We start from the raw sequence: 24461 nt of genomic DNA, 5'->3' as shown, positions 1-24461 counted from the left end.
TGTGATGGATGGGCTTGATGAAGTGATACCAGTTTCCCAATGTCTGGTTTTAAGTCACTTAGTAGGAGTCTTAAATCACCACGTTCAGTAATCTGGAGTCATTTTCTTTGCTTGGAGACCACACTGAAGCCATGTTCCACCAAAATTTGATGTTGGAAATGCAACAAGGAGCTTTTTCATACCTAGGATTGATGTAGCATTTCCATATTCATGTGATCAAAATTAGGACATTTGGCTATTGGTTTCTTTTTATGACATTCACAGTGATTCACATGGTTGCCTTTTGTGATCTACTGACAAAGTCAAATAAGAAAGCCAAATTCATTTTCTAACTGCACTACCAACTTAACAGCTGCAGTGATTCACTTAACAACTGTGACAAGAGAGGTTGTAATACGGGACAAAACTATTTTAATAACTCTCTTGCTTAGCCACAAACATTTTGGGCTCAATTGTGGTGGTAAGTTGAGGACTATCTCTACAGCATGGAAAACCATGAAAAAAAAAGAATTCCACTTATTGGGATATCAAACAGCAGAGGTTGGGGACCTGAGATCCTGGAAGGCAGTGATAAGATATAGTATTTGGACTACATCAATAATAGAAGTTTTCTAACCATATATATGTTAAACTGCAGATCTCAATATACCTCAGCTTGTGTTGTTGGCAATTCAGTGATATTGGGCAGATCACAAACATCTTATATCTTAATTGACATTAAGTAGTGTTTTATGTTTGCATGTCTGTGGAATCAAAACTCGCTTACTTGACAGAGTCGAGAGCTTCTTTTTAGGTAATCACTCCTGCCATGCAGGTGGAAAAATGCAATCTGTCTTTTTTCCAAATGAACAGATTGGGTTCTGCCAGTCATATCACCACCTGCTTGCCATTCTTTGGTTCCTCACAGGGGGAGGTTGGTGGGTGTTTTTTTAAAGAAATTCAGATTCAGTGCTAGTTATAGAAGCAATGGATTGAGCAGGCAGAGAAGAATGTGCCCTTAGCTTCATACTCAACAAATGGAGGCATCTTGATTTTGTTTAGATAATTATAATAGTAAAATAAAACAAACACATTTGAGTATCTGCTCCATTACCAGAAGATTTATGTCAGGCAGTATGTCAATAATAAAATGTTACTGAATACAGAAAATATTATTTTGCAGACCATTCATCCCCTACTTTGCAATCCAAGATCTTTCAACCATCAGCCAAGTCCATTAAAAATGTCTTGCGTCATACATTCCACTAACCATAGCTTGTTATTATATCTATTTTGTTGACCAAACAGGAAGCAACATAATGATAGGATTTTTTAACCAACTTCTGATGGATTTACCTATAGCTCCCTTGGCTTTGCAATTCTGGTTTTTGGCACATGTCCCATAGACAAACCCATGAAAGTACAAATAAGCTACATGGTTTCATTTCATATATTGTACAGAACAGTAATTGCAGTCAGTATAGGTAAAACATATAGTTTCCAATTGTGATTTACCATCATCATATAACCTCTGGTCCATTTCAAATCTTGGATGAAAGCCAACCCCAGCCCGTGTGTGCTGATGGATTTTAGTGGCATGTTACAGTAGAGATGACCAGTTGCTCAGATGGCTTTAAAAGGCAGTTGAATGAATGTATGGAGCAGGGTTTCTAAACCTTTGGGACATTGGAGAGACAGTTTGGTGTGTATGGATTGAGATGCTGGCCTAAAAACCAGGGGACTTTTGAGTCATGAAAGTGGGCTGGGTGTTTTTGGATCAGTCACCCTCTCAACTCAACCCACCCACTTCACAGGTAATTGTGGGCAAAATAGAAGGAAGGAGAATAAGGTATATTTACTGCCTTGAGTTACTTAAGAGATCTTGCCATTGACCCTTACATTGTGGGGTGCCATAGAATTCTGTATTTTTTCTACTCCTATTTAATTTCTGGATGCGGTCATCTATAGGTTTGGGGTATAGTATCATCAGTATGCTGATGGTACCCAGCTGTATATCTCCACCTCTTGGTAAAGTAAGTGATGTCCTGTCTCATTTCCTGGAGTCTATTGATATCTGGATGGAGAACAAAGGCTTCAGCTCCATTCTGGCAAGATTCAGCGGCTCTGGGTAAAGGAGCACTGCCCCAGTTAGAGCCAGTGCATGATATGGGGGGGGGCCTTCTGAACTCATGACTTCTCCTTGATGAGCAGATGGCATTAGTGACTTAAGCTTGTGTGCCAATTGTGCCCATTCTGGATCATACGGTTCTAGCTCAATCACTCATGCCTGATCACCCCTTTCATGGATTACTGGAATGTGCTTTACTAAGACTACCCTTGAAGATCATTTGGAATATTTAGCTAGTACAAAATGTGGGTCATGGGCATTTACGCGCTTATCTAGATCAGTGCATATAGCTCTACAAGCTATATTCGTTAGCAGTTTGCTTTTGGGTTCAATTAAAGGTGTTGGTAATGTTCAGAATGGTCTTACCTGGCATGGGCACTTAGTTACTTAAGCAATTGCCTCTCCCCGGTTATATCAGCCCAGCCCATCAGGTCTTTTAGGAAGAGCATGTGGGGCTCCTATTCACAAAGGAATGCCAGTAGGCATCAACTCATGTTTTCATGCCTCAGCAATGCATAGTGGTTTTGCTTTGAAAGCTGTACTAATTATAAAGAGGAGGATCCACAATGGCAACTGTCCAAGTCTTGAAGGCCAACTGCCTCTGGGGTCTCCAGGGATGCACCTGGTTTGTCTGATGCTGTCAACAGAAGTTGTTAACTTTTTAACAGCATCCAAGTTTAGTTAATTAGTCAACTGCTACTTGAGTAAAAGGGGAAGCATGTACGAAAAGTCCTCCCTTGGAACTTATTTACACTCCAGACTAAGAAATATCTGGAGGCTTTTTTTAATTAATCTCCAAGCAAGAGATGGCAATTAGTGCTCACCATCCACAATTCTCCGCATGATAATTTCCCTTTTGGGAATATCCTTAGGGAGGCTGGTAGAACAAAGAGCCATAAAACTGCAGCTAGCCATCTCTCATATCCAACGGCCCATTTTTCGCCCATTTTTGCCCTCCCAAGCCCCAGGAGCACTCTGAAAGCCGCCTAAAGGCTATGCACAGCCATTTTGGTGAAGGGTTTTGGGAGGCCAAAAATGCTGTATTCAGTGTATAAGACTCACCCAGATTTTCAGCCTCTTTTGAGGGGAAAAAAGTGTGTCTCATACTCCGAAAATAATATGGTAATTGAACTTCTTTTAGCGTACATGCTGGTGATCTGAACCACACCATACATTCTTATGTTACATTTTTTCAAGACAAAAGTCCTAGGATCATTCTAAAACACAAAGCTACCTCAGAAATGTTTTTAGAGGAAACCAAGCCAGACTTGTGCCTGGTGGAACACAGAGCGGGCATTGGTAATGCAAAATCTAGATCAACATCTCACTTAGTCCAGAAAGAGCTACAGACATTGAAAAAGGTGCAAAGGGTACCCTGTAAGATTTTTTTAGGTGTCATTGAACTATCATAGTGACAGTCACCCTGTTTCCAGAATAGAAGTTTTATAGAGTCTGTTAAGTGGCCCCAATTATCTGTCTAGTTAACCAAAGGGTTCTGGCAAATAAGATTGGAGTTGAGTTATCCGGTTAAAGAAAAAAAGCCTTTCTAACATTTCAGTCTCTTGATTATCATGGCACTCCTGTAACCACCTAAAGAATAATGGATAAAATCCTACCAGGCAGGAACAAAAGTACATATTACGAAGCCTATTTGGACTGTGATACAATTTATGTTGCTTTTTGGTAGAAACATTTGCTGTAATGAAAGAATCTTATTTCTAGTCAAATAAGTTATTTTATCTATTAATTCTGCCAACTGGGTAATTCACTTATTTTGGCAACTTAACCAAATTAAATTAAAAGAGGAGGTACCTGCATTCAAATAGATATAATCTTCAACAAACAAGGTGGTCCCTAGAACTTCCCAGGTATTTTGGCCTGTGTATACTTCTATACTTTTTTGTTCCACAAAAACAAAATCAATCACATATTTAACCTAACAAGGTTCCTTGGATTCTGAAAGCCAAAAAGTCTTTCAAGAATTGGAAACATTTTTTTTGTTAATCACTTCGTGTTAAGTGGGCCAAACTTTAATCTATTTGTTTTTATATGTTGCTGCACTTAATATTGAATTGGGGGGCAGTCCTAATGCAAGAATTTGAAGGTGGGAAGCATTCAATTATTTATTTTTCAAAACCTCTTTTTCCTAGCGCCAAAGAAAGGAAATTTAAGCTCCAATGTGAATAATGGAAAGTCTCAAGGTTTAGCTGTGGAACAGTGAAAACTCTGTAATCATAGCTAAACATTAGTTTGACTGGAAAAGATGAGAAATGCTAGAATGAGATTCACTCACTGATACCTTATGGTACATCCATTCAGATATATAATTCAACACTAGTACGGGAAACAGCATCAAGTTGCTGGTTTTCTGTCTTTTCTTTATGGAACTGATCCAGACAATTCTAACTGATAAACAGATATCAAAACCCAGTGGAAGGCTTGGAGACATGCCAACCCTTCACTAAAAGGGGAGCGGCATATGATAGAAAATTGAGAAGATAACAACCATCTGTCAACCAAGTACTCAAATTCAACTTGTAGATAATCAAGCCTGGGAAAACTTACCAGATAAGGTTTTTCTACACATGAAGTCTCGGGGGAGCAGGGACAATCTGTCTACAGTCCTTGCTCCTTTGAAGTCAAATAGGAATGTTAGAAAGGGGGTCAAAAAGGAAGGTGGGAGTCATAGCTAATCAAATCCCTCTCCTTTTTTGAGATATGCATTGAGACGTTGACTTTTTTGAACCCTCCCTATGGACAGCCCTGATCAAACAAAGAAGACAAAGGGTGAGAACTGTAGCTATCTATATATGTCAGCTGAATTCTACTTGCTTAGTTACCTGACTGTGGAAGACAATGTTTTAAAGAACAGGAGGTCCTTCAACTTTTGTTAAACTTTTGCTAAGAATAAGGGGGAAAGTGTGCACAGTTCAGAGATGACCCTTGCATGCTATATATGGCCCAATCCTGAGAATTTTAGTTAACTCTGCAAAATTCTTATTTCTCCCAGTTTTACTGTTTACTATGATTCTGATGTACCCTTAGGATGAGAAATCAGTGCTGTCATAAACAATCTACAGCTTCCAGTTTGGATACATACTTTGATTTGGTACAGATGTTTACCTTCACTTGCAACTCATATTTGCTTAGATGTCTTTCTTTAACATGGTATAAAAGTATCTATGAAACCAGTATTATTGTAGTCCAGAAAGTAACTAATAGAGACTGGAAAAATTGATAGCTAGTCTTCTTGGTAGCTGCCTGAGGCAGAAATTTCAGGATCAGATCAAATGTCAATACCTTCTTGTGGAAGATGAAACTGAAGGTGGGCACAAATATTATTAGGTAGTGATTATCTAGGATGAAACTAAGGGTATGTAGCTAATTCAACCCAGCTGACCCACCATGGCTCCCAACCCACTGCATGGGTGTCCCTTCGCTGTTGACTCCCTGACCACATATCTCCCAGTGTTTTGGGCCAGGTGATTCCCCGCAAGACAAATCTCCCTGGCAACTATCCTGTGCAGGACAATTAGCCACAGGGGATAACTAACCAAACATGAGAGAGTGAGAGGCCGCTGCACCCTGTGGCCAGGCAGCAAGTCATCCCCCAATGGGTAGAATGCCAGTCCAGCTATTGCCAGAGTTGAAAAGGCTTAATTTCAACTTTCCTCTTTTCTTTTTGGCCCTTCCCTCTCCCTCCCTCCCTCCCTCCCTCCCTCCCTCCCTCTCTCTCTCTCTCTCACACACACACACACACACACACACTTATTCCCTTCTCTCTCTTTCCTATTTCTTCTCCCCCCTCTCTACACCAAGATTCCTGCACCACTGTCTGCCGAGGCCGCTAGTGTGCCCCCACCACTGCCACCCCCTTGCTTATCAATCACGCCTTTGGTGAGCATGTGCGGTACCTCATAATCCCTGCAATGTCCTCTGTCCGTCCCCCCATGGAAGAGCCATAACCTGAAAAGAGCTGGGGTGGGATAGGGGGAAGGTTATGCCTTCCCGCCAGCCAACATCACAGTTAGAAAGCTGCAGCTGGCATGTTGCCAGCTCCAGCCTCTGCCCTGCTTGCCTTGCAGTGTCCGGCAGTGGCACAGAGAAAGCCAGGCACAAGGAAGCACACTGGTGAGGATCTGTGCACTGGTGTGTCTTCTTGAGACCACCTCTGTCTGCTGTGGAGAGCATCTTTGGAGCTCCAAAGTGGGCAGTTCCCTGGCTCAAATACCACTGTTAAATGGGCAACCTATTTTTTTTATTAGTCTACTAGGTCAAAACAACGAAAGCTAAATTCAGTTAGAGGTTATACTGAAGGGTACTTTCAAACAAGGGATCAGAAATTAATTATGGGCTTCCTATGGAGATGGCTGAATGATAATAAGCCCAGGAAAGCTTGTTTATCTGGACTGTGGCTTTTTTCCATTTATTAACAGAAGGAACAGGCATTCCTTTAGTTTATATGATCCTGTAGGGTTAGGGGAAAGTCCTAGAATCACCCCCAAGATCTGTATATTCTGCAGGAAGCCTTGGGAGTTGTGTTTCAGAATAACTATTGAACCATTCAGTTGGCGGGTGGAGTTGCAATCACACTGTGGTTGAAAAAGCAGCCATTTTGGAATTTATTTTTCAAATGGACAATATGTTGTGCCTTTCACTTTTTAATCATTTTATGGGATTATTACCTTTATTAGCTAAAAGGGGATCTTTTTTAGTCACAGCCTGTTACTCCTTTTTGAAGACTTGTGCCATTTTTGAGGTTTTTTTATGGCTAAACAACAATGAAGAGGGTTGCTGGAGGCAAGCTAAAATAAGGAAGCGTTGAGTATCTTTTTTTTTAATTTAAACCCTCTCGGTGCAACTGAGTGGAGAGCTCCAAGAAAATCCAGAACTCTCAAGAGGACAAGTTTGGGACTGTTCCTTGAGATGGTTGCTCTGAAGCGTTAGGGACTTTTTTCTTCTTACAATCTGCTGCATTTGCTGCCAGAGCTGATTCTTTGGCAATCTTGCCCCCTGGATTTGAATGGAAGCATTTAGGAATGATCCAAGATGACTTTTGGATGGCTGTGGACCCACCCAGGAAGGGGAATCTTGAAGATTGCTGCTTCTTGTGGAAGCACTGGAAAGTTAATAATCTTTTTACATCTCTTCCTATAGGCAGAATGTTTCTGTAAATATGCTGAGGACTTTTAATTTCCCCTTTTAAACTTTTATTTTTGTTCTTTATCCTTAAATGTTAATTGACTGGATGAATGTTGTTTTATTTCAACCCCCTGCTAGATTTTATCTGTTTTTTCTGCCTCTGATTTATTTGGCTGACTTCAACAACTTCTGCTTTTCTGTATGGAAGCAGGGCATGTTCTTCTGAATGGTGAAAGTGTTTATATTTGAATTATATATTATTGACTATTCACTGCAGAGAATCTGCATTTAATTAACCTGCAAAAGGTATTTGGATCAAAATAGTCAGAAAGTATCTTCTTTGTTCTTTTTGTGTATTCTTTGCTCTTATCTACTACACTGAGCAACAACGTATCACCATGAAGGCGAACCCATGACACGTGTGCCAGAGATGGCATGGAGAGCCCTCTCTGTGGCACACACGCCATCGCCAGTTGCTCTTCTGGTTTTCAGCTGGTCTTCATGAGCGCCGGCGCGCCGGAAAACAGCTGAAAAACACCCCCACCAACCGGTAAAAAAACAGGCTGCTTTCTGGGCCAAAAACAGCCCAAAAATGCCCCCCAAAAGGCCGGAAAATGACCACAAGACCAGCTGGCCAGCGTGCATATGCACGCACATTCCAGTTTGGGCACTTGGTACCCAAAAGGTCTGCTGTCACTGACATATCAAATTACAGAGAGAAGGAGGAGACCGACACTTGGGGAGAGAAGAAACTGTCTAGCAACATGCAATTTTTAGCTGAAATTTTTTCTAAAAAGTTTGATGAACTCATAAAGACTTTGGAAAACATTTTAAGAAACTGACTCTAAATATTTTAAGCCCACAGAAGGAACTTGTTTTCAAAGCAATAAATATGGAGTCAGAAACAACATCTGTGAAAAAGATTTAGAGAAACATGGACTCAGAAATAGCAGAGTTAACTTCATACATCTTCCTGAATCTCAATCCTGTACAATATCAGAGAGCTCTCTGAGCAGATAAGTGCAAATGGGTTTTCCTTCTTCAAGAAACTTGAAGAAGCATGGAAAATGGTTCAATTAAAAATATATTTAGTTGAGGAACAATTTTATCTGTTTTTTGGAAGGAAAGATAGTGTTGGAACAAATGTCCATCTGGGTTCAGTTCCAAGTGGGGAAAAAGACACTGGAAACATGGAGGCTGTTTGGAAAGATGGTTTAATGGTGGACAGGATCACATGCCTTGGAACTCTTTGGTGAAAAGGGGATCACATGCCTTGAAGATCTTGAAAAAAAAGGGCAGAGATGCTGAAAATCCCTGGGTTTTATGCCCTCTCTGGACTATTGAATTTCCTGGGGCACAGGAAGAGTATCCTGATTGATTGCTGTGAGAGGTCATAGCTAGCTTTGTAGGTTGTCTGTGTGCTAAGTTTGGTTGAAACTTGGTGGGTGGTGCAATGAAGGGCAATGAAATGGCTCTGCTTGAAGTGGGTAGATCTTTGTTATGTAGAATAGACTGACTCAGGCCTTAATGGCCCATTGACAAAGGTGGAGGGGCTATTAAGAGTGAGTCTGTTTCCTGCCTAAAAACACGTTTCTCCATTTCTCATCCAGGGAAATATAATATTCTGCCTTTGTAATATTTCCCAGGATATTTCATTCTTCTAGGAGAGGAATGGGTGCTAACTTCCTACAATCCCTTCTCTGTTTTTGTCAAAACATGTGAGTGGGACACACATGTTCCTGGAAAAAGGTTAAAAATTGATCAGATCAGGGAGACTTGATGGGTGCTTTTAATTTTTCTGATGCAAAAAGGAAGACATTGATAGCAGCAGCAGAATAAGAATTCCTTAAGTGGCTCCCAAAAGGAGAGCTTTCAACCATGAAGATCTAGCAGCCAGGGCAAAAGTTCTGGAAAGAAATTTACTGTATCCTTTTCTATACCAATTAATTTCAAATGTCAGATATCACTTTCTGTGAACTTCCAGACAGGTTTCAAGCAAGCAGAAGTCCCAAAATTCTTCACAGCCATGGTTTTGCCTTTAAATAACTACAGGCTGCCATTTCAAAGGGATGGTTCTTGAACCTGCCCTCGCTCTTACTTTTGTGCATCCAGGATTTGTGAGTCCAAATTGAGGTTAACCAGTGTGCAATCTAGGCTATTTAGTATTTTTAAAATTACACATAATGAGCTTTGGGATTCCCACTAATGAAACCACCAGTGTAACATATCCTGCTTTACTGGGAAGCATCATTTTTGAGTCAAAGTCAGGGCTTGGAGCTCTCTCTTTTGCTATCTCTTCAAGTAAGGGAATTGCCTGAGGGGGGTTGCCCCACCTCCATGCAATTAGCAGGGAATGACTGCTTGGGCTTTAATGCCACAGAGCAAAAATCAGCCTAGGAGAAACTTTGTGGGGAGGTAAGTGAATAATCTCAGTCTAATTCTGAATGGGGGTCTCTCTGTGTATGAATGTGTATGCAGCTACTTTGACAATGCAGGCAATACAAACATGCTGGACAAATTTCCCTACCACCAGATAGAAGTCCAAGGTGTTCAGAACTTGCTGTGACAACCATTCCTGAATAAAATCACTCCAAGAATCCATTTAATTGATCAGTTACAATTATGAATGAAGTACAGAAAGAAAACTTTACAATGAATTTCCACTCTCTCCCCATAGTCTTTCCAGCTTTCTTCTGGGGATTGAAAAGAATCTTTTGGTCTTTACTTGTCCATCTCAGGGCCCTTTCTTTCACGTCTGCCAGATGGAATGCTTGGTGTTAAGTTAGGCTTGGGCAGGTCTGCTTCACTCTGGTTGCTGTGACGGCTTTCAAGTGGAGGGCTGGATCCAACACAATTCCAGGTTCAATGAATGGAAGGTTTCCTCTGAAGGCAGCATTTGGGATCCATGTGCTCTGCTTTCACAAGCTGCAGAGTCACCTGTGCAGGGCTGAAAGACATGACAACAGGGTCCCCTCTCCCATTTGTGGGTGAGGAAATGCATTGTAGGGGAATAAGAAATGGGGAAATAGAGTGGGGGTGGGTAGACGGCTTGCAGGCAGAGTTTGAAAAGAAAAACACATCAGTACTACAGTTATTAAACAGATAATGTGGTTTCAACAATATGGGGGCAGAACAGATTGGGGAAAAACGTGGATTCACATGCTTCAGAAAAGGGATGGACAGATGAAACCATTTAAATGTACAATAAATGCAAGATAAATGAAAATTTTTCTTGTAAATGAACTTAAAATGTTTCTTCATAAACTTGGGCTTTTCTTAAAAGTACAAGGTGGCTAGGCTAAACTGAGTGAAGTCATTTTCTTTCTTTTCAATGCTTTTAACTCTTCTAATAATTTAAAATCCATATTTCTACGGATCAGAGACATTTAACAGTTGCAATTACCTCAAGAACACAAAAAGACATAGACACACACACATACACACTGGTCATTCCAGGGGTGGGTTTCAGGGAGTACGCCCCAGTACGCATGTACCTCTTGCTCAAATTTAACATGTCCTCTGGATGCCACATACTGGAACGTCCCTCCCATTGCTTGCCACTTGCTCTCTCCCCCCCGCCCGCCCAGTCGCCACTCACTTTTCCTGCCTGTCCGCACCAGGCTTGTCCCGCCAACAGCCACCTCATTACCAATAGGGGATGGGAAATCCATGCAGAGGGAGGAAAACACATGCATTCCCCACCCCCTCCATTGGAAACGAGGCGGCTGTCAGAGAGAAGAGGGCAGCGCACGCCATGTGGGCTTGTGCAGCAGCCGAAGAAGGAGCAGGAGGCGAGGATTCAGCTGTTGCACAAGCCCACAGGCATGCACTGCCCTCTTCTCTTTGACAGCCGCCTGGTTAAAAAGCTTCTAACCTGTGGTACTCCCACCGGTACCTTCTAACCTGTAGTCAACCCCTTAGTTTTTCAGACAAATGGCCTTGGAGGACTCTGTCCGCCGAAATTACTTAGAGTATGGGTACCTCCTTTCCAGGATAAGGGTCTGCTCTCAGTGATGCTCAGCCAGTTGCCCAAGAGTGAACCTCTCACTTGCCTTTCAACCCCTTCCCACACACTCTCTCCCTTTCTTAACAGGAGGTCTTGCACTCTGTTGGTAGACCAGATCCTTTCTGTGGCTGGGAAGGGCACAGAGGGAGCAAGACCCAGTTGTGGCAGAGAAGAGCTTTTTTCTCCCCAAGCGCATTCACACAGAGAGACACATACTCTCTTTCACCTCTTAGGCTTTTAAAGTTAAAATGTAAAGGTACCCACCTTCTTTCCAAGCAGCCTTTGACCTCAACACTCAAAACCCTTTAAAACCTTTCTTCCAAATGGCCAAATGTTCAGGAAAATTCTTTTGGTCTGTTTTCAAGGGGTGGAAAATTAACATTGTTGTATTATATTCATCAGCATTCAACTAAGGTGGATATTATGTGTATATGTATTAGACTTTTTTAAATACACTTTTTAAAATTTCTTGTTTATTGTATTTTTATTCTTTTGTCTTTTTTTCTTTTAAATATTTTGGTGTTTTGTATTTTAACTCTTTTTGAATAAATTTAATATTATACCAAAAGAAAAAAAGAGAACCAATTTGGGATTTTTCCTTCCTGGATATTAAACTATGTCCTTCTATTTTCCAAGAGTATTGGCTAGGTCTTTTAGCAAAAACTAAAAAAAATGATTTATCAAAGTTAAGGATCAACTTGTTTTGTCTGCAATGGCAGGTGTTGCCCTAATTGCTCTCTTCAATCCTACAGGAGTTTGTGAAATAATAGCAGCATTGTCGGTATATAGGAGAATTGGAATTTTGTGTTGTGCTAGGTTAGGAGGATGCAGATCAGGGTTCTGTAAGAGATTGATCAGGGGATTGATATGGAAGTTAAAAAGAAAGGGGAACAGGATGCAACCCTGCCCTACCTCTTTTTGTATCCTTACTGGGCCAGTTAAAGTCCCTTAAGGATTACAACTCACTTTCAAGGTAGAATTTGCATACAATTTCTGTGTGAGGAAAAGGAGGCGTTTATCGATAATAGTGCGTTTTAATTTCTCCCAGAGGGTATCCCTGGATATTGAACCAAAGGCCTGCTTAAAATCAAGGAAGTCCACAAAAAGAGGAATTCCACTCCACAGCACAGAGATCAACCAGACCCCTGTGAGAGTGAAGAATCTGGCTTAGGGAATTTAGTATAGCATTCTTGATATTCCAACATCCATAATTAAGTCTATTCATATGGATTCAAAGAGCAATCTGTTGGGTTTGTAATGAGCGATGTGATTGTTGAAATTGTGGGGGAAGATGCTTTACTGGCTTCCAGTGAAACTTCTCCATTAATACACCCCCTCTCATTGCCTTGTCTGGGGAAGGACTGTTTTTCTGAGTGGACTTCCATTTTTTAGCAGGTTCTTTAACTGTTTCCCTGGCTCTTTGCTCTTTTTCCTCTTCCTTATCCTGCGTATGGGGGTTAAGCAAGTCTGCTGTAAGAACTTTAGTGGGGGTGCATGGAGCCCAATATTGTGCTTGAAGAAAAACAGCTATAGCTTTTCTCAGAAGCTATAGCTTTTGTGAGAAGGCATTGCTTTGCAAAACATTCTGTTCTATTTTCCCACGGTAAACTCTCCATACTCTGAATTAGCTTGTTGTTCTTAACCTTTTAGCCTTTATCTCTGACTCCATACAGGATGTAATTGGCCTAGTTGTTTGTGGAAGGGTCTAGGACTGTTCGCCTCGTACCCTTCGCCACCCCTTGTGTGTCCCCAGGGTTCCGCCCCCTATCATTTCTGCTCTGTTGAAATGACCCTAGCTGTTCACCCTGGCAAATGGGCCACAGCCTCTTTAGTCCCAGAACCCTTGTCAAGGGCCATTCAGTGAAATACTGCTCACCCTGAGCTTTTGGGTTCAGGAGACAGTTGGCCACCAGCCAATTGGAGGAAGGGAAGGGAGAAAGAGAGAGGGAGGGAGGGAGAAAGTGTTCATGTTGAGTTTCCTCTCTGGGGTTTGTTTCTCCCTCCAGTTGTCTTGGTCCAAGCTAGAAAACCATTTGCATCCCCCTACACTTGCTGGAAAACCCTTTGGATTCCCCCCACTTGCTTGAAAATTCTTTGGATCCCCCAAAGGGATCTGTCTATTACTGCACTAGAGACTGCACTGTCTATTACTGCATCAGAGACACCGTGATTCAACAATTTAATGAGTTAGTCAGAGTTAGGATGGATTTTTCCAGTCTGATATATTGAATTAAAGAAAGAAAACTCTAATGTAGTTTTGTGTTTGTGGGTTTGAAAATGCTTTTGTTCATATAAGATGCTAGAGTAATTGTAAAATATTATTGAAAGTGAATTTGAAAATATGAATGTTAATAGGAGCCAAAAAAGGTGTATTAGAATTTATTGATTTTAGTTAAAGAATCTGTAAGAGTGTACTAAATTCTGTTAATGTAAATGATAATAATCTATAAGGATTAATAAGTGTAAACAGAAATATATATTATTTCCCACAGCAAGAAAAAATAGAGATCGTTTAATTCATTTCTTTATTCAAAGAAATGAACATAATTGTTTCTATTTGGAAACTGCTCAATTTGTGCTTGTGATCGGAAAAATGAAACTGGTTTTGGTTTTGCTGATTAGATATGCTTGTTGTTGTAGAAATGGCTAGTATATATTACTGTGTAAAAGTAAAAAGCTGAGGGTGTAATATTATTATCTTCTACTGTGCTAAAGAGTCAGAAATCAATGCCTTCCCCCCTTTCCCTTTCTACTTCATACTTTCTCCTTTTCGCTTTTCTCCTCCCCTAATTTCTCATTAGTTTTATCTCTTGTATTTTATATTCTTATAAACGAATAAAAATGTAAATGCAAAAAAGAAGTTATTATTAATATCAACGATATCTGTCTCTATCATTAGACTAGCTCTAAAAGATGTTATCAAAGAATAACAAGTTTTATCTGATAAGACAAAGACTGAATTGAAAATGGACTTAAAATGACATACTACATGAATGAAATGGAAAAAAGATGATACATTGGACATATGAAAGAAACTGACTGATGTTTTAATAATTAAAAAGAACATGCAAAGAATAAACCATGAGAGCAACCTGATCATTTTTTAAATATTGGTTTTACAAAAGAGACTTGTTAAAGCTTTGAAGAATCTTATTAGGACAAAGAAGAAATGAAATCAAATTTGATGACATTATTTGAACTAAAGATTAAGATTGTAAGAAGTAAAAGGAAACCATAATGTTGGTTTATTTGCTCAAGCTTAACATAGATATGTTCTTATTTCTGGTAACCTTTAATAGACTTTGGCTAACACCAGGACTGAACTGATGGTGCTTTATGGATTTGCTTACAGAAAAAGATGGGATTTGGGAAGAAAAGATCCTTTGTTATATTTTAAGAAAAGATGATAAGTTAATAAAATTGTTTATAATTGTTGTGATGAAGGTTGGAAGTAACTTATTTATATATTTCTCTTTTTTCTTTATTATGTTCTTATTTTTCTTTCTATTTGTATGCCATTCCTATTTTTTCCCTTTGCATCTCTTACTCCTTTTTATTTTGCAATCTTTCTTTTAGTTTGTATCAGTTTTTATTATTGTAATTATAGTCTTCATTAAAATTATTTGGAAAAAAAGGGAAATTCTACAAAAGTGTTTGTCACTGACTCCTTAAATAATAGTTTTCAATTTTTCAGCTTAGGCTACACTTCTTGGTTTTCTTGATAATGTCCCAGCCAAATATTAATCAGTTTTGACCCTGTTTAGCATTTTGAGATCAGCTAACCATTGCCAAAAGATTACTAGAGACAGTTTTAAGCTGACATTTGATACTTGATAGCCTCCATTGAATTCTGTGGGAATTTTGAGTAGAAATGTATATACGTAGGATCATGCCACTAAAACCAGAAAATAAACTTGCAACCATACCTTACTTCTTATGTCCACCTGAAATCTCACAGGATTTTTAATGTATGCTTTAAGCCAGGGGTGTCCAAACTTGGGAACTTTTAAGACTTGTGGACTTCAATTTCCAGAATTCCCCAGCCAGCTATGCTGGCTGGGGAATTTTGGGAGTTGAAGTCCACAAGTCTTAAAAGTTCTCAAGTTTGGACGCCCCTGCTTTAAGCCAAACAGGAAGCAATTCAATAGATAATGATCAGAACCAGGAATAGCTGCCTAATAAAGACAAGTATTGCATATTTGAGGGGGGAAATAATTCTATAGCACATATGCAGGTACTACTCAACTTAACAACCATTCATTTAATGACTATTCAAAATTACAATGGCACTGAAAAAGTAATTTATGATCAGTTTTTACACTTATGACCATTGCAGCATTCCCATGGTGATGTGATTAAAATTCAGGCTACTGGCAACTGACATGTATTTGTGACAGTTGCTCTGTCCTGGGGACATGTGATCACTATTTGAACCCCCTACATTGGCTTCCATCAAGCAAAACCAATGGGGAAGCTAGATTCACTTAATGACAAATCACTGCATAATTCATTTAGAAACAGCAGTGATTCACTTAACAACTGAGATTTAAAAAAAGATCATAAAATGGGGCAAAACTCACTTTACAACTTCCCTGCTTAGCAATGGAAGTTTTGAGCTCAACTGTGATCATAGGTTGAGGACTGTTTGTGAAATGAAATGGGATGGAAAAGAAAATGAAAAGAGAAGAGAAATAGAATAGAATGGAATAGGTTGGAAGTGACCTTCGAGAGCTTCTAGTCTAACCCCCTGCTCAGACAGGAAACCCTATACCATTTCAGACAAATGGTTATCCAATCTCTTCTTTAAAATTTTCAGTGTTGGAGCATTCAAAATGCGTAGGCAACCCCTGAGATATTAGAACACTGCTATCATGTCAACCCTAGTCCTTATTTTCATTAAACTAGATATGCCCAATTCCAGCTGCCATTCTTTAACATGTTTTGCCTCTAGTCCCCTGATCATCTTTGTTGTTCTTCTCAGCACTCTTTCTAGAGTCTCAACATCTTTTTACATCACAGTGCCCAAAACTAGATGTGGTATTCCAAGTGTGGCCTTACTAGTAATTATAAAGTGGTATTAACACTTCACGTGATCTTGATTCTATCCCTGTTACTGCAGTCTAGAACTGTGTTGGCTTGTTTGGCAGCTGCTGCACACTGCTGGCTCATATTTAAGTGATTGTCCGCTCTCTCACTGTTACTAATGTTAAGCCCGGTACCACCTATATCTTTGCATTTGATTTTTCTTGCCTAAATGTAGAACCTTACTTTTTTCACCATTGAATTTCTTTTTGTTAGATAGCATCCAATGTTCAAGTCTGTCAAGATCCCTCTGTATCTTAAGCTATCTTCTGGAGTGTTGGCTATTCCTCTCAGCTTGGTGTCAACTGCACATTTGATAAGTTCTCCATCTATCCCCTTATCCAAATTGTGGTTGAAGATGTTGAAGAGTACTGGGCCTAAAACATAGCCTTGGTGTACCCCACAGCATACTTCCCTCCATGTAGGTGCTGTTCCATTGAGGACTACACGTTGAGTGCGGTTGGTCAGCCAGTTATGAATCCATCTGGTAGTGATGCTACTTCAGTGATCCTGAGGATACATATAAACCTCCAAGTGGTCTCAACGATTTTTTAAAAGAATGCAAATGACCAGCTGTCTGTAAGGAATAGAAATCCTTCCATTTCAACCATCCAATCAGAGCTGAAGAAGCTTCTTGGATGAAAAGCAAAATGTCTTCAAAGAAAAAACAAACAAGAAAGTCCAGTTGCCTACTGAAAAACCACCTTTGAGACAACCATGACCTGGATGACCGAGAATCTCCATACTTTCTTCAGAAGTTAACTTCTAAAGAATAGGAATGGGAATGAATGCATCTTATCTTTAGTTACATATGTACACTGAGCTGAGCAATCCTGATATTTCATTTCCTACAATTGCTGAGATTATATTTACTGAAAAGCCATTTCTAGAGCTACTACAGCTTCTAGACCTAGGATGCACTCATTGAGACAACCAGTATAGTCCTTGATATGCATCCATAATTGAAACCAGAATTGCAGTTGTAAGGCGTGCTGGTCATTAAGTAACCACATGACCACATCCAATTTTATGATTATTTTTGTGGCAATCATTAAGTGGATACAACAGTCACATGGTGAACATTATGGTTTTAGTGAATTCTGTGGTTAATCAAATCCATTGTCCACAATTGGCATTTTTTGGCTGAAAACCAGGAGTAAATGCCAATTTCCAGCAAAAAAAAATCATAATTAGAGGAGCAGAAGTACACACTGCAGTCATGCATAAATTGAGGATTACTGTACTATGGGCAAATATATGAACAATGTTCTGCAATTTTGCTGCCATCTACTGGCCGTCTTCATTTTGCAGAATAGATGTAGTAGACTTAATTTTTGCTGTTTTAACAAATTCATGGAGGATTTGTCAATGAATATTAAACAGGTAAATGAATCTTTGGTGTTCACAGAGGGTATGGCGGTGCATATACCTGTGCTGTAATTTTAGGAACAGATAAAAGTTTTCTACCTTCTTAAGGAGCTTTCAAGAAGCATCTGCTCACCCACTGGTCTCCTTGTATTCCGGATTTGATGAACTCTTAATTTGCTACTCTTTTCATTGGGTAAGGTATGAGGTCCATGACAAGCAGTGTTTCATATAGTAGGATGGAGAAAGATTGAGGCACCCTATGTGTAGAGCAGCTGAACAGGATTTATTCCACTATGGGCTCATCAGTACTTACTTACCATTTTTCGGACTATAAGTCACACTGGAGTATAAGACACATCAAGATTTCGAAGAGATAAATTGAAAAAAAAACTTTTTTGCCCTCCCCTGCCCCCAGGAGCACTCTGCAGGCCTCCCAAATCCTCTGCACGCCCCGCTTTTGTGAAAAAGGGGTGTGCAGAGACTTTGAGAGGCCTGCAAAGTGCTCCTGGGTGTAGGGGAGGGGGAAAATACAATGTGGGGGGTTTGGGAGGCGAGAAATGGGCCTGCTTTTTTGCAAAAAAAAGGGGGAGCATGCAGAGGGTGTGGGAGGCCTGTAGAGTGCTCCTGGGACTGGGAAAGGCAAAAACCGAGCAAAAAGTAGTTCTTCATTAAATTGTCAATGAAGGATCTAAAAGCTAAATCTAGCTTTAGTTTTGACCATTGTTTTTCAAACTTGGCAACTTTAAGATGAGTGGATTTTAACACCCAGAATTCCTTTGCTGATATGCTGGCTGAGGTCCACACATTTTAAAGTTACAAAGTTTAAAACATACAGGTCTTGACTGTTATTTTCTGCTTCCAAATGCAGTTTGTGTATACACTCCAATTCCCAGTGCCCTCTAGTGGTTAAATTACATATTTACAATTTCAGTCTCAAAACATTTTCCAAATTCTATACAGCTGTTACGTATTATGTTGGGTTGACAAAATCAGAAATGAGGAAGTGATAAGCTGCCTGAGAAAGCCAAGGGAAATCATCAAAGCCATAAAAAAGCAAAAGTTAGAATATGATGCTTTGCCTGCGCTAGAGATACCCTGCAATTGTGATGCAGTTATTTTACCCCCAGCAGTCAAAGCTAACCTCTAAAAACTTTGCTCCTGATGTCCACATCTTTATTGTTATAGTCTCATTTTCCTTCTGCTTACCAAAGTAACTGCACATTTTGTTTTAATTTATATTAGAATATAAATATATTAAAAGGCGTAAATATGGGACACTGTGATTTGTAATGGTAATTATTAAAGAAGATGTCTTAAAAGTTCGCTCCTTTTGTGTTCCCACGTTAGCCATTATTATTGCCATTGTTAGATTCGGGCAACGAGAGAACAGACTCCGGACACGTAGTGACTTATCAGCTCTTTATTAGTAGTAATAGTGATCCAGCTTGCTCTGTGGCCGGAGGGTTCCCCTTTTATAGGAATCGGGTACGCCTCTCGACCAATCAGAACGATACCTGTTTCCCGCCGTAGCGGCGGACCAGAGAGGAGACTTGTTGCGATATATGCTAATATCTAACACCCCTCCCCTCTTAGACGGAGCATTCCGGTTAGTTACATAGTCCTTAAGATAAGTGGGTGTTTGCCTTACACGGGTGGAACGCCGTAGTTCTGGTTGATCAGGAGTGGTTTCAGGATCGGTTGCTTTTTCTGTTTCGCGTTCGGGGGTCTGCTGGTTTTCGTTGCTTTGGCGTTGTTCGGTTCTGCCTTCGACCTCTTGTTCTACCCTGGGCTCGCTGGTGTCCTGATTCTGTGTTGGGGTTCTCAGATGGCTGACTTTGTGCTGGCCGATAATTTTCGTCTGCAGCCCGTAGGTCTGAGTGTGTCAGGCGACCTCGTAGTTGATCGATGTGCCTTTTCCAATTTCGTCCATCTTCAAGCTCTAGCAAATATGATCGTGGACCCGTGATGCCAATGACCCTTACCGGCATCCACAATGTTCCCCCTGCATAGTTGTGGGCGTATACTGAATCCCTTATGCTAAAATTCCGAATTTTGCTTGTTGAGTCTGGGGGCGATGTGGCAGAGTAATTTGGGTGAAGATGGTCCAGATGAGACCGTAGACGGCGGCCCATGAGTAGTTCAGCGGGGCTCCTACCCGTCGTTGCGCTGGGGGTAATATGCTGAATTAGGAGGTAATGGTCAATGCGTGATTGCCAATCACCTGGACCCATCCTAGCGAGGGCCTCTTTTGCGGATCGCACCATTCTCTCCGCCTGTCCGTTTGATGCCGGATGGAATGGCGCGACGAGGGCATGCCGAATTCCCTGACCTGCTAAGTACATTTCAAATTGCATGGCCGTGAATTGGGGCCCATTATCGGAGACCAGGAGGTCGGGCAGGCCATGAGTGGCGAAAAGTCGCCGTAGAACCTTAATGACTGCCTCTGCCGTGGTTGAAGTCATTAGGACTACTTCTAGCCATTTGGAGTATGCGTCCACAACTATAAGGAAAGTCTGACCTTGGACTGGCCCTGCGAAATTGATGTGTATTCGCGACCAGAGTGCTTTAGGCTTCTCCCATTCTGTGGCGGGCGCTTCCGGGGGTGCGGGTCTCGATTCCTGGCATGGATCACAAGTGGCCACCCATTCCTCTATTTCTTTGTCCATGTTGGGCCACCAAACGTAACTTCTTGCTAATGCCTTCATTCTAACGATCCCCGGATGCCCCACATGTAACGCTTCTAATACATTTCTACGTAACGCATAAGGAATAACAACTCGATCCCCCCACAATAAACAACCTTGCAACACTGAAAGCTCATCTCGTTTCCCCCAAAATAGCTTGAATTCCGGGCCCACGTTCCCTTTCGGCCACCCCCTCCAAACCCAGGTTTGGACTTGCTTTATTATATTGTCCTTAGCAGAGAATCTGGCAACGTCGCAGGAAGAAACCGGTCCTGAGTCCAAACAGTCAATTAACAACACCGGTACCTCGGGAGTGGGGTCTGGCAAGAGATCCGGAAGTGGGCAACGGCTAAGTGCGTCTGCATGTCCTAGAGTGGAGCCCGGTCGATGAATTAGCTTGTATGAATACGCGGCCAGGAAAACAGTCCACCTGGTCATGCGTGGAGAAAGGGAGACTGGTGTGGGGCGGTTTCCCGCCAAAAGTCCCAACAGCGGTTTATGATCTGTAATCAGTTCAAAATCGCGGCCGTAGAGGTATTCGTGGAAACGTTTTACTCCAGCTACAGCAGCTAACGCTTCTCTGTCCATCTGGCTGTAATTCCTCTCGGCCGATGAAAGAGTCCTGGAGTAGAAAGCGATGGGTGCTTCGTTCCCGTTTGGCATCCTGTGGCTAAGGACTGCGCCGACTCCGAATGGGGATGCGTCGCAGGTCAATACCAGCGGTAGCGTCTGGCTGTATTGCACGAGCAGCGAGTCGGTGGTGAGCAGGCGCTTTACTGCGGCAAAAGCTGCTGCTTCGGATCGTCCCCATCTCCATGTTGAGTTCCTCTGGAGTAGTCGATGTAATGGCTCAGCAACGGTCGCCTTCTGTCTCAGAAAAACGCTGTAGAAGTTAAGTAGTCCGAGGAAAGCCTGCAACTCGGTCTGATTTCGTGGTGTGGGGGCGTCCTGGATCGCCTTAATTTTCTTTGAAGTGGGGTGTATTCCCTGACCATCGATTCTATATCCCAGGAATTCTACGCTAGGAACGTTAATTTGGCATTTCTCCTTTTTGAGGCGGAGGCCCTTTTCTCTGATTCTGGCCAAAACAGTTCTGACTCTTTTTAATAGTTGCTCCTCGTTTGCAGCGGACACCAAGATGTCGTTGAAATAGGGGACGACTCCCGGTATCCCTTGCAAAAGCCGTTCCATGACGCTCTGGAACAGACCTGGAGCAATACTCACACCGAATTGTAGCCGGTTGCATTTGAATGCTCCTCTATGCGTCACTATAGTTTGGGCCTCCGCTGTGGCGCTATCCACGGGCAACTGCTGGTAAGCTTGTGCCATGTCTAATTTAGCAAATATCTTTCCTGGCCCCAACGAATGCAATAAGTGTTGTACTACTGGCACAGGATATGCGCTTTGTTGTACCGCGACATTAATTGTGCATTTATAGTCCGCGCAGATGCGTACTGACCCGTCTGGTTTAACTGGGGTCACAATGGGAGTTTCCCAGCGCGCGTGATCCACCGGCTCAAGGATTCCTTGCTCTACTAACTTATCGATCTCTTTATCTATTTTTGGGCGGAGTGCAAAAGGCACTCGTCTCGGTTTGTCGGATTGGCGCCACTTTAGGGTCTAAATTGAATGATATTGGTTTACCCACATACTTACCGAGACCGGGGCTGAACACATCCTCGAACTCCTTAAAAATCTGTTCAGCGCTGCTGTTCTCCACGGCATTGATCCCAGTGACTTCTAAACCCAAGGCTTCAAACCAATCTAGTCCTAGAAGGTTCTGTAACGGAGCGCTGGTGATGGTCACGGGCAGCTGGGCTACGATGTCCTTGAAGCGAATTTGGAACGTGCCTTGGCCCACGATGGGGACTCGGTTCCCCTGGTAGTCTCGTAGCAGGATGTCTGGTGCGCGTAGTTGGCTCTTTTTGAGGCTAGGGATAGCCTTTTTCATGGAGGCCCATGAAATGATCGTCAAGGATGATCCTGTGTCAACTTCCAGCTCGCAAGGAGAGCCCTCCAAGAGGACTGTGACTTTCAGCTTTTTAGGCCGCTTGGTGCGGACCTGACTTATTGTGGTGAGATAGGTTCGCAATTCCTCTCTCTGGGTCAACTCTATCTCAGCATCAGTATCCTGACAAAACTCTCGTTGAGCGTCTTGGTAGAACGCTCTCTTTGTGTGTAATCTCTCTGGGAATATGCCCTTTCAGCTCTTTGGGAATTTTCTCTCTGGGTAAACACTTGTGGATTTCTCTCTGGGCGCCCTTTTTGATTTCGCCAAGCCCCTGGGTTGGGCTTCTGTTGGCGGTACATTGGAGGCTGCCGTGGGGAGGCAGGGACTTCGCTCCGGCACACTCGTGCGATGTGCCCAAGTTTGTTGCAGTGTGAACAAACAACGTTCCTGAACCGACAGGTAGACCGGGGGTGATTCCCTCCACAGCTTGCGCAGGGCGGCAAACGGAATCCGGGTCTCCCCCCAGGCCTCATGTGACTGCTCCGCATCAGGTGACTGTCCTCGAACTCGGGATCCTCGTAGTCTGGATCGGTGTCCTCGTAGTGGACTCTGGTGTGTCTGGGTGCTGGCTGGCTTACGTTGAACCCGCGTTGTATTGTTTCCGACGATCTTTCCGCTGACTCGGATGCTCTTGCTTCGTTGAGTGCTATTTGGAGGGTTAAATTCGGATTGGCCAATAGTCTTTTTTGTAGCGAAATGTCCTTTAACCCACACACAAGTCTTGCCAGGATTTGCTCGTCCAGATCCCTGAACTCGCAATGAGTCGCTGCTTTACGTAGAGCTGCAACATATTGGTTGATTGATTCTCCCGCCTTCTGGTTCCGCGTGTTGAATTCCTGGCGGCAAACGTGGCGGGAAGGTTTTGGCGCGTAATGAGTCTGTAGAGTCTGTTGCAACGCCGTCCATGATACCGCTTGTATCGGAGTAGGCTCGGAGAGGTCTCTGGCCGTGTTGAAAACATCTCGCCCACAGTAGCTGAGGAAGATATTCTTTTTTCGGGCATCAGTTATCCCCGTGTATTCGTTCGCTTTGAGAAAACACTCGAAACGAATCATGTATGCCTCCCATTCGTCGTTCATCGGGTCGAATGGAGCGGGGGGAGTGTGCATCGCCATCTTCTCTTCGTTTGAATTTGCCGCGCTGCGGTGTCCTGAGATGGCTGCCGGAATTTCTGCCAAATTCCTGGGCTGGATCGAATCCTGGGATCCTGAAGTAGCTTTCTTCGTCCTATCTGTCTCTCGATCCCACCTTCGTCACCAATGTTAGATTCGGGCAACGAGAGAACAGACTCCGGACACGTAGTGACTTATCAGCTCTTTATTAGTAGTAATAGTGATCCAGCTTGCTCTGTGGCCGAAGGGTTCCCCTTTTATAGGAATCGGGTACGCCTCTCGACCAATCAGAATGATACCTGTTTCCCGCCGTAGCGGTGGACCAGAGAGGAGACTTGCTGCGATATATGCTAATATCTAACAGCCATCATTCCACCACCAATCCAATTAAGCATGTCATACGTTAATATTATTATTTTGCTTTTCTCTTATATTGAAAACTACCACATTCGCAGCGACTCTGGGGGAGCTCCAATGTTTTTAGCCAAAACAATATTTTTTGGAGTATAAGACACATCTTTTTACCCCAAAAGAGGGTGAAAATCTGGGTGTGTCTTATACTCCGAATGTGGCCCCACCCCATCCCAATCCGCACGTCGCATTTTCGAGTGGTTCCAGGAGGCAGGAATCCTCACTTCCACTTGGATTTTGATAACAAGCTTTTTATCCATTTAAAACAAACCCTAACACCCTATGCGTTTTTAACTGGAAGGCTGGGGTGGAGTGGGGTATGATTTTCATGGGGGCAGAAGAGGGACTTGGCACTGAAGGCTCCACTCCCAAGATGCCCCATCTTTCTACGTATAACCGTAGGCATTGAAAGCCTGGCTTTCTTGCAGCAAGCCCGATACGAGACGCAGCACTTTAGTCCTTCTGGACACAGCCATTCCATAAACACGTTGCCGGGCTTCCCAGCACCTACACCTTTGCTGCTTCCCGAAGCGGCCCC

The 24461-nt window shown here is 42.2% G+C and overlaps 1 long non-coding RNA gene across 4 annotated transcripts in view; it reads right to left on the bottom strand.

Moving 5' to 3' along the window:
• Positions 1–8634: 8634 nt before the first annotated feature.
• LOC309401099 overlaps positions 8635–24461 on the bottom strand; it is a 31888-nt gene continuing 16061 nt past the window's right edge. For 2 of the 4 annotated variants that reach the window (XR_014176755.1, XR_014176757.1), the window contains 2 exons: positions 11520–11609; positions 8635–10196 (listed from right to left, as the gene is read on the bottom strand). This is a non-coding gene — a long non-coding RNA (uncharacterized lncRNA). Of the gene's footprint in view, positions 11610–24461 lie in introns of all 4 variants that reach the window. The other 2 variants (XR_014176754.1, XR_014176756.1) reach the window with 1 other exon arrangement.

The sequence above is a fragment of the Natrix helvetica genome, assembly GCF_964273705.1.
Source record: "Natrix helvetica genome assembly, chromosome: Z".
NCBI classification, from domain to species: Eukaryota; Metazoa; Chordata; class Lepidosauria; order Squamata; family Natricidae; genus Natrix; species Natrix helvetica.
This window is presented reverse-complemented; position numbering and strand designations above follow the sequence as displayed.